This window comes from Spea bombifrons, chromosome 6 (assembly GCF_027358695.1).
Source record: "Spea bombifrons isolate aSpeBom1 chromosome 6, aSpeBom1.2.pri, whole genome shotgun sequence".
NCBI classification, from domain to species: Eukaryota; Metazoa; Chordata; class Amphibia; order Anura; family Pelobatidae; genus Spea; species Spea bombifrons.
In genome coordinates, this window is record NC_071092.1 from 13,442,366 (window position 1) to 13,450,620 (window position 8,255).

An 8,255-nucleotide genomic window follows, 5' to 3' on the forward strand; every position below is an offset into this window, starting at 1 on the left:
ATGAGCCAAGTTAAGGCTGCACCAGGCCCTTGGCTCTTTCGCCTAAGAGGGACCAAAGCGAGATTTACCTTCAAAAGAGCAAACCTATTGTTAGTCGGATTGAGGATCAAATGGAGAGACGAGGGTGGATAGGAAATTAATAGCTCTCAGGCTTTTTGCTAAATGATGCCAAGTGAATAAAAGCAAAGTCCTGCCGGGCGTAGTCTGATGATGGTGCTTCCCACGTACCTTTATTGCTGCTCGTGTATCTTTAGTGTATCAGCTCGATACACACATGCGCATGCTACAAACATGTTAGAGCGTGGTACGTGTCATTTTATTAGCCTCTGGCCATCATTTCTCTTACTCTTTGCCTCACCCCTTTTCTGTATCCCTACCTTTCTCTCTTCATCTCTCCCTTTCCTCTCTACCCCTCTTACTTCTCTTATTGTCTCTCCCCTTTTCTTTGATCTTCCCATCTCTTTATTTCTCTTTTCTCTCTACTTCTCTCCTTTATATTTTATCTCTTCCCTTCACCTTGATACGACCTTTTTCTTTATCTCTCCAATTTATTTTTCTCATTATCTCTCCCCTTTTTTCTCTCTCTACCTTTCTCTCTACACCTCATCGCTGTCCTATATATTTCTCTTTATTTTTCCATTTTCATACCACCTATTCTATCTCTCCCCTTTCTCCCAATCGCTTACATTGGTTCTGTGGTGGGAGCCTGGTGTCTGTTCTTCATAGATCTCCGTTAAACCACCCAAAAACGAAGGGAGCGCAAGGTCTGTTCATACAGACCTCCCATTTCACTGCTTTCTCATGATACTGCCAGCAAAGGACCATGCTCTCCAGATTTGATGTTGCATCACCTCTCTCTTTCTTCACTTGTAGCCTTTCTCAAAGCTGTGTGCTCGCCACCTTCTGAAACCATGCACTAACCCACCCCTCTGTTCATTTTATTCATATATCCTCTTCTGCATCCTGAAACCACTTAGCCATAATTACTGCTACAAAAGAGCTACTACTCCCTCTTTTTGCCCCTCCTATTGTTTCATTTACTCATATTACTCCCTTAGACTGTAAGCTCTTGAGTACAGCACTGAGTACAGGAGGCACACCCTTAAGCATACCATCAGCATGAGACAAAACTAAAGTATAAAGTCTTGTGTAGATATCTGCTGTTCTATTGTTTGAGGGAAAATATATATATATAACCAGAAAAGGCAAAGTGAAACGCTGGTGTTAAAGTCACATGCCGTTCAAAGTTAAATAGATGAAGGGTTAACTCTGCAAGTTATCAACAAAGTACTGTGTCAGCTAGTACATACAGGTATTTCCGACACATCATGCATACATTAAAGCATCTCAAACACTCAGAGACAACAGGAAGCTGTGACCGTCATCTTCTCTTCAGCTTAGCCTTACTACTCCACCATTCTTTGTGCCCTTTTTGTATTTCTCCATATAGAAGAGCTTACATCATGTTCAAAGGGGGCTGTAGACCACCAAACTAAAGCCTTGTATTGATCAGTACTCCCATGGTAGAATAACTAAAATCATTTTTCACACCTAGAAACTTTTTTTTTGCGTGTCTTCTTCTCCATATCTCCTATGCCAAGATACTGTGCCCGATGAACTAATAATGTGCTATTAATCCCCAGAACAATGAGACTTATTCCCTCCCTCAAGCAACAAGCTAATTCTAACTGAGATTAGCTCCAGCACATTCTTTTTGTCTTCTTATTTTGTCCTCTGGCTTTCTCTTCTAACATGGAATGTAAAAATGTATAGCTTGCCACTCATCTTATTGACTAAAAGCACGTTCTTTTGAGATATATTTATGAAGAAAAATAAGCTTTTCTGCATATTTATGAAGAAAAATAAGCTTTTTCCTTGAGAATCTATCTGCATTATTCTGGTCTCTTTGTGCACTTCTGCAAAAGGGCAGAGTCACATGGACAGCCTCTCCCCATTCCTCCAATAGGTGGAGAGGGTGTGCCTGGCCATTTAGCAGAGGTGCCCCAGGAGGCAAGATTCACAGAGAAGTGAAGGAAGAAAGAAAACAGAGGGAGAAGCTGAGGAATAAAGAAGACAGAGGAAGAAGAAAAAGCAAGACGAAGTGGAGCTGTGGGATAGGAGACAGGGACACAGAAGTTGGGTGATCACATGTCCCGCAATGCATTGTCCCAGAATTGAGACACCGTCTTTTTATTTTTATTTTGACACGGAGGAGAGAGAGGGACGCCGAGTGGTCGCTCATGAAGTTTTCAGCAACCGCTCAGCACCCCTCAGTCTCCTCCGTGAGGCCTCTAGCTCGGTTGCAGTGCAGGCATGTCATGCTGAGTGCCGGAATATGACATCATATTCTAGTGCTCAGCAGTGAAGCAGAGCAGCGAGACAGAGGTCTTGCTCTCCCACCGCAGGACTTCTGGAAGGTAAGTGAACTACAAGGGAGGAGAGGAGAGGGAGAGAGGTTAGATGGTGAGAAGGGAGGGAGAGGGGGTAGATAGTGAGAAGAGAGGGGGTAGATAGTGAGAAGGGAGGGAGGGGGGTAGATAGTGAGAAAGGGGGAGAGGGGGTAGATAGTAAGAAAAAGAGGGAAGATGGGTTAGATAGTGAGAAAGAGGGTAATAAGGACATTGAAATGAATGAGTGAGAATAAATTAGTGTCTGGATGAATTGTGTGAGTGAGTGAGAGAATGAAATAATGTGGATGAATTGTGTGAATGAGTGAGATAATTAATGTGTGGATGAATTGTGTCAATGAGTGAGAGTATGAATTAATGTGTGGATGAATTGTCTGAATGAGGGAGAGAATTAATGAACTTGTGAGAATGCATTAATGAATATGTGTAAATGATTTGTGTGAATGAGTGAGAGAATAAATTATTGTGTGAATGAATTATGTGAATGAAAGTTTGAATTAGTGAGTGACTGTAAGTGTTTGTGTGTATCATAGATGTATTATTGATTTGTGGAAAGGCAAAAATGGCACAAGTGGGGTGTTTGAGCCTTGGGGACCAAGATGGCACAGGCAGAGTGTTTATGGGACAAAGATGGCCCAGGCCAGCTGTTAGGGGGCAAAGTTAACTTATGCTGGGCTTTTTGGGGACAAAGATGGCAAGTCCAATGTGTGTTATCTGGGTGCTGGTCAGGTTCTATGTGGGCAATGTGGATGCCAGGGCTGGCTTTGTGCAACCTGTGATATATGCCTGAGTTTTTGTGTGAATTCCAATTGTTCTATACCTGCAAATCTGGGTTTGTGTGTTATTCTGTTGATCCATATCTGCTATGTTTCCATACATTATTTATGTATACCTGCAAATACAGGGTTTGTATGTCTTATTCAGTTGATCAATACCTACAATGCTGTTTTTTCATGTGTTGTGTATTTGATCTATACCCTCAGTGCTGAGTTTACATTTGATTTCCACTTGATCTATACCTGAAATGCTGTTTGTGTGTTCTGTTTACCTGTGATGCTATGTTATTGTTGTATACCTGCAAATACAGGATTTGTATGTCTAATTCTGATTCAGTGTGGCAAAATTTTTTTTGGTGCGGGAGCAGAGGGAGTGTATTGTTAGCAGGGGCTAATATTAATATATATCGGCAGCATGGGCTAATATTTAAGAATGAGAAATAACTGCCAGTTCAGCTGTTACTTTGAAATATTTAAATCACTGTCTTTAAGTGTGCATGTGATCTCACGCCCTTCATAGTGAGTCTCTGAATGGCAGAAATAAAATGTGGTCACCCTATCGAATACATACTTCAAAGAAACATAGCAACTTTAAAAAACATTCCAATACAATTGTCATAATTATAAAATCAAACTAATAAATAGATAGAATATTGAAATTTAAACATAAATGACTGGTTTATTAGATGCAAAAACAAGGCAAGACATGAGTAATGTACTAAGTTGTGCTTTGCTGTCCGCAGGGCTAAGAAACAAATTGTGACCGTCCCAGGGTCAGATGTCTGGACTGTTGTCACGTTACATGAAGATGAGATAGATGGTGCATGTGGCTGCTGTTTGATGTGCCGGCTGTTTGAATAGTTCCATTGTGTAAGCTAATCTGCAGCTTATTATTTCTCTGTGGCTATTTTTTATGGTAGTGATGGTTGCCATGTGTGCATTAACCCTTTCAATGCCCACCACATATGTGATACAAAGTTGAGAAAATGGACCCAGGACGTAATTCATGTGTCTTGTACGTGGTGGCACATCCCAGCTCCTCTCCATGAACATGAAAAAACACCGAACAGAGGTGAATACAATTGGTCACAGACTGATCCCAACAATACATTACAATACAATACAATACAATAGAAATTAAAGTCTAATTGCTACCTTTAGCCAGCACTAGGTCTACAGAGTAATAAGGCTGCTTCCTACCATGGTAACTGATGCTATAATCAAAAGCTAAAGTAACACATGCGGCCAGCCAATCACTTGTGAGATCAGCTGTCTAGCACACCGGAAGAAGCAATGATCCCCGCTAACTTGCAAATGGCTTAGTACTTTGCACTTTTTACGGTAAAGATAATGTAATGCTTGGTCAGAAAACCTATTACACTACTCAAACTCAAACGAAAGCTTATTACAACAATGTGAATATCTAATTAGATTATCCTATTAGTACTCATTAATTTCTCGTGGGCTTTGACTATAATGCTTGTATGTTGAAAGCAATGCAAATAAATTGTCAGTGCTTTTCCAAATTTCAATCCAATAGGAATTCCAATGACTGTGGTAGCACTCTGATCTCTTGTGGAGCAGTTCTCTCAGCTGCGATGCTAGTTTGGAGTGGGGCTCTACTTGTACCCCACATGTGTTTGGCCACATCTTCCATCTTACATTTAAAACTCATACAGTCAGTTCACCTCTCTTTTTTATGGCCTTTTGTGTTGACATCACCTTCTGTCTGCTACAATACCCACCTCTTTTTTTCCAGTGACACCCCTGCCATTTTTTAATCAGAATAGTAAGTCTACTTGCTGCAGGATGATTTGTACAAGACTGTTTTTACTGATAGATGGGTCACCTCAGCCCGCCATCCTTGTTATTGTCACCACATCATGCTGGACCTCCTTGTGCATTGGCCTGGCTCCTTGATAAGTCTCATTAGCATCTCCTCCCCAAGTTTTAGTACGTCTAACTTGTGCAAACTGGATACACCCTCCCTTCATCCCTTCTTCCTATCCTCCTAACTTCCTGAGCAAGGATGTAGATCTAATTAATTCTACAGTTTTCCTTGTTTCAGGAGTACCTACGGTTCCTGGAACCACAGGTACTCAGGTAAGCCATTTTGTCACAAAGACAGGATAGTGATGAACAATTGCAACAAGTGGTATTCTTTTCACAAACCTTTTTATGCAAACATAACTTTTAATACAGTCTATTGAAGTTGTGCCAGCTTGACTGAAGTTTATCCAGATAATTCCTTCCTGTTTTTCTTCTATTCCAAAATATCGTATCTGTTGAATTAATAAAATGCTATTAAGAACACAGAGGCACAGAACACTGAGGCATATTTACTCCATATGCAACTAAGTCACTCTTAGTAAGAATGGCTGGATTTTATTCATTCTTAATGTTCTCTCGTTGTTTCGCTGTCTGCCTTTTCTCAGAGACATTTTTCCCACGGGCAAAATGGCAGATCTCCAGACTCCAAGTATTTTCAGGGCCGTTTACTAACAATGCTCATGAAAGAGAACAATAACATGAGGTGGAAAATTAGGTGAGGACATAACTAAATGGATAACAAACTTTAAGTTTAAGTCATACAAGGAAAACTCCCACCAAAATATTTATTTCTAGTAGCACATAAGAATAAGTTTTAAACAATATTGTCCTGTTTTCTTTTTTATAACAGTTCCAGTTGTAGTTTTTATATAATATAATGATTTCAGACCCTTTCATATTAGCCATTTTAATGTTTTCTAGCTCTGTTATGGTATCTAAAAGACAAACACTCTGGCTCGGTCTTAATCACCCAGACACTAAAACCCAGACTAATTAAAGTCTATCCACAAAATGAGTTTATTGGACAAGCACGAGATCTTTAGCATTTCCATAAACATTTCTGTGTAGTGTTTAAAAGAGAATTGAAGTAAGAAAAAAATGTTTCTTTAAATTCCTTAAACACTAATCACAACATAATTGCAGTAAATTATCAAAGGCCTCCCTCTAACTGGCCCCAAATAAAGGAAAGCGAACCGGCTATTAATGGCGAGCACAAAGATATGATGCTATATCCCAGTGCTCAGCACCAGTGGCGTACGTGTGTGTGTGTGGGTGGGGGTATCTGTCACGCATGCACTCACCAGGGAGGTGCTACAATTACCCCCCCCAGGCTGCTCCAAAATTGTTTACAAAGGGCCTGACCTGGTCCAAGCGAGATAGGAAAAAAGTGCGGTAAAGAGAAAGAGGAGGCGCAATAAAGAGAAACGTGCGAAAATAAAGAGAACACAGTGGAATAAAAAGAAATGGAATAAAATGAAAGGGGAGAGATAGAAAGGAGAGATAAAAAGATAGAGGAGGAAAGATAATGAGAAGGGTTATCAAAGAGAAGGGAAACAGATAAAGAGAAAGAAGATAGATACACACAAGGGGAGAGGTAAAGAAAAAATGGAGAGAGAAAGAGGAGGAGAGAGAAAGAGAAAGTGGAGTGTGAGAGGATGCCCTGTACCCTGACTGGGTACTCCGGCCAAACTGTGATTCCTCCTGCCAGGACACCAGCGGTTAACTCCTTCAGCGCCAAACAGAACCAGCGTTGTAGAGAGAAGGGGGATACCACCGCAACAAAACTGTGTTGGCGTTGTGTCTAGCCATAGCTTAGCATATTCAGCACATGTACTGTCCTAAAAAAGGACAGCGAGTTATTGCAGCAGCCCACCCCAAGCATCAGACAGCACCAATGTTGAAATGAAACAGGACTCTCTTTATTTGGAAACATAGCTTTTTATATACAAAATTGGATCAGGAGTATAATCCCATCACTTCCAGACATCCTGGCACCATCATACAGTTCTATGGCCAGTAATCCCCAACTGACAAAGAGTCACTATTTTGGGGTGATCCAAATTGGCGTCAATCCCGGGGTACCAATGGAGAGCTCAGGGTCAGAGGATGTTATATTCCAAAAAAGTGTCTTGATCCAACGTCAAGACCCTGAGCAACAGCGGCGGAAACATCCCTGGGAATAGTCTGTGCAGTGCCCGGGCCAGAGGTCAATAGCTGCGATTGGGTAAACCCTGGTCCTAAACATTGGTAATAAAACCAGGGTTCTCAGATGAGCTCTCTCACCACAAGCTCAGTATAACCCTGACAAAGGATGTCTGTAGTGACACAGTTCTAATTTATAAAGACACAGAGGCTCCCATTATACTATGTGGCCTCCAGGGTCCGCAAACCTTTAGATAAAGTGGCTAGGAATAAGTTGCGGGCTGAATGCCCTAGGCCATCTGTGCCAGATGATGCCTGTGCCACGCCTGAGGTTGACCCCAAGATCGCCCAATTTTTAGGCAAGACGGGCTGGAAGTCTCAGAAGGGTCTGGAATTTTCCCTTAGAAATTGCCAGGATAAGATCCTGGATATCCTGGGCCCAGCTACTAAGGCGTTTGAGACAGTAGAGACGGCTCTCTCTGATAATGCTCCGGTGGACCTGATGGAACTGCGTGGCTGGCTCCAACGCATTATCTGTGTTGTTGGCAATGTCAATACTGCTGTGGCCTCTGAAAGGCGCAAAGCCATTCTACTTAAGATCGAGCCAAAGCTTGTCAGCATGGCGGTGTCTGAGCCTGGCCCACAAGCAAAGGGTCTGCTTTTTGGCAACTCCTTCGTCAAGGACCTTGGTTCGTTCGTCCATACTTTTACAGCTTTGGACAAGGCGCACCGCCTCACTAGAAGCCGCTATGCCAGACGCTGATACGCCGTGCCGTCAGACGCACCGATGGACCGTTACGTCAGACGCACGGACGGACGGGACGTGGAGACGGCGCGAAAATTTAAATAGACACCGGCAAAATACTTCCAAAATACTCCTGATGAAGCCAAACAAGGCGAAACGCGTTGAGTTTGAAACCTAGGACTACTTTTTATCTTATCTGGACTTTGGATGACTTTTTAACAGCTTTTTTTAAAAGCTCATTGCATTATATATATATTTTTATTTCATCTAGAAAAAGGCTTTTGTAAAAGCCCCATACTGCAGTTTTTAACATTTTTTAAAAGCTGTTTTTTCTGTTATAGAGATCTTTTCCAT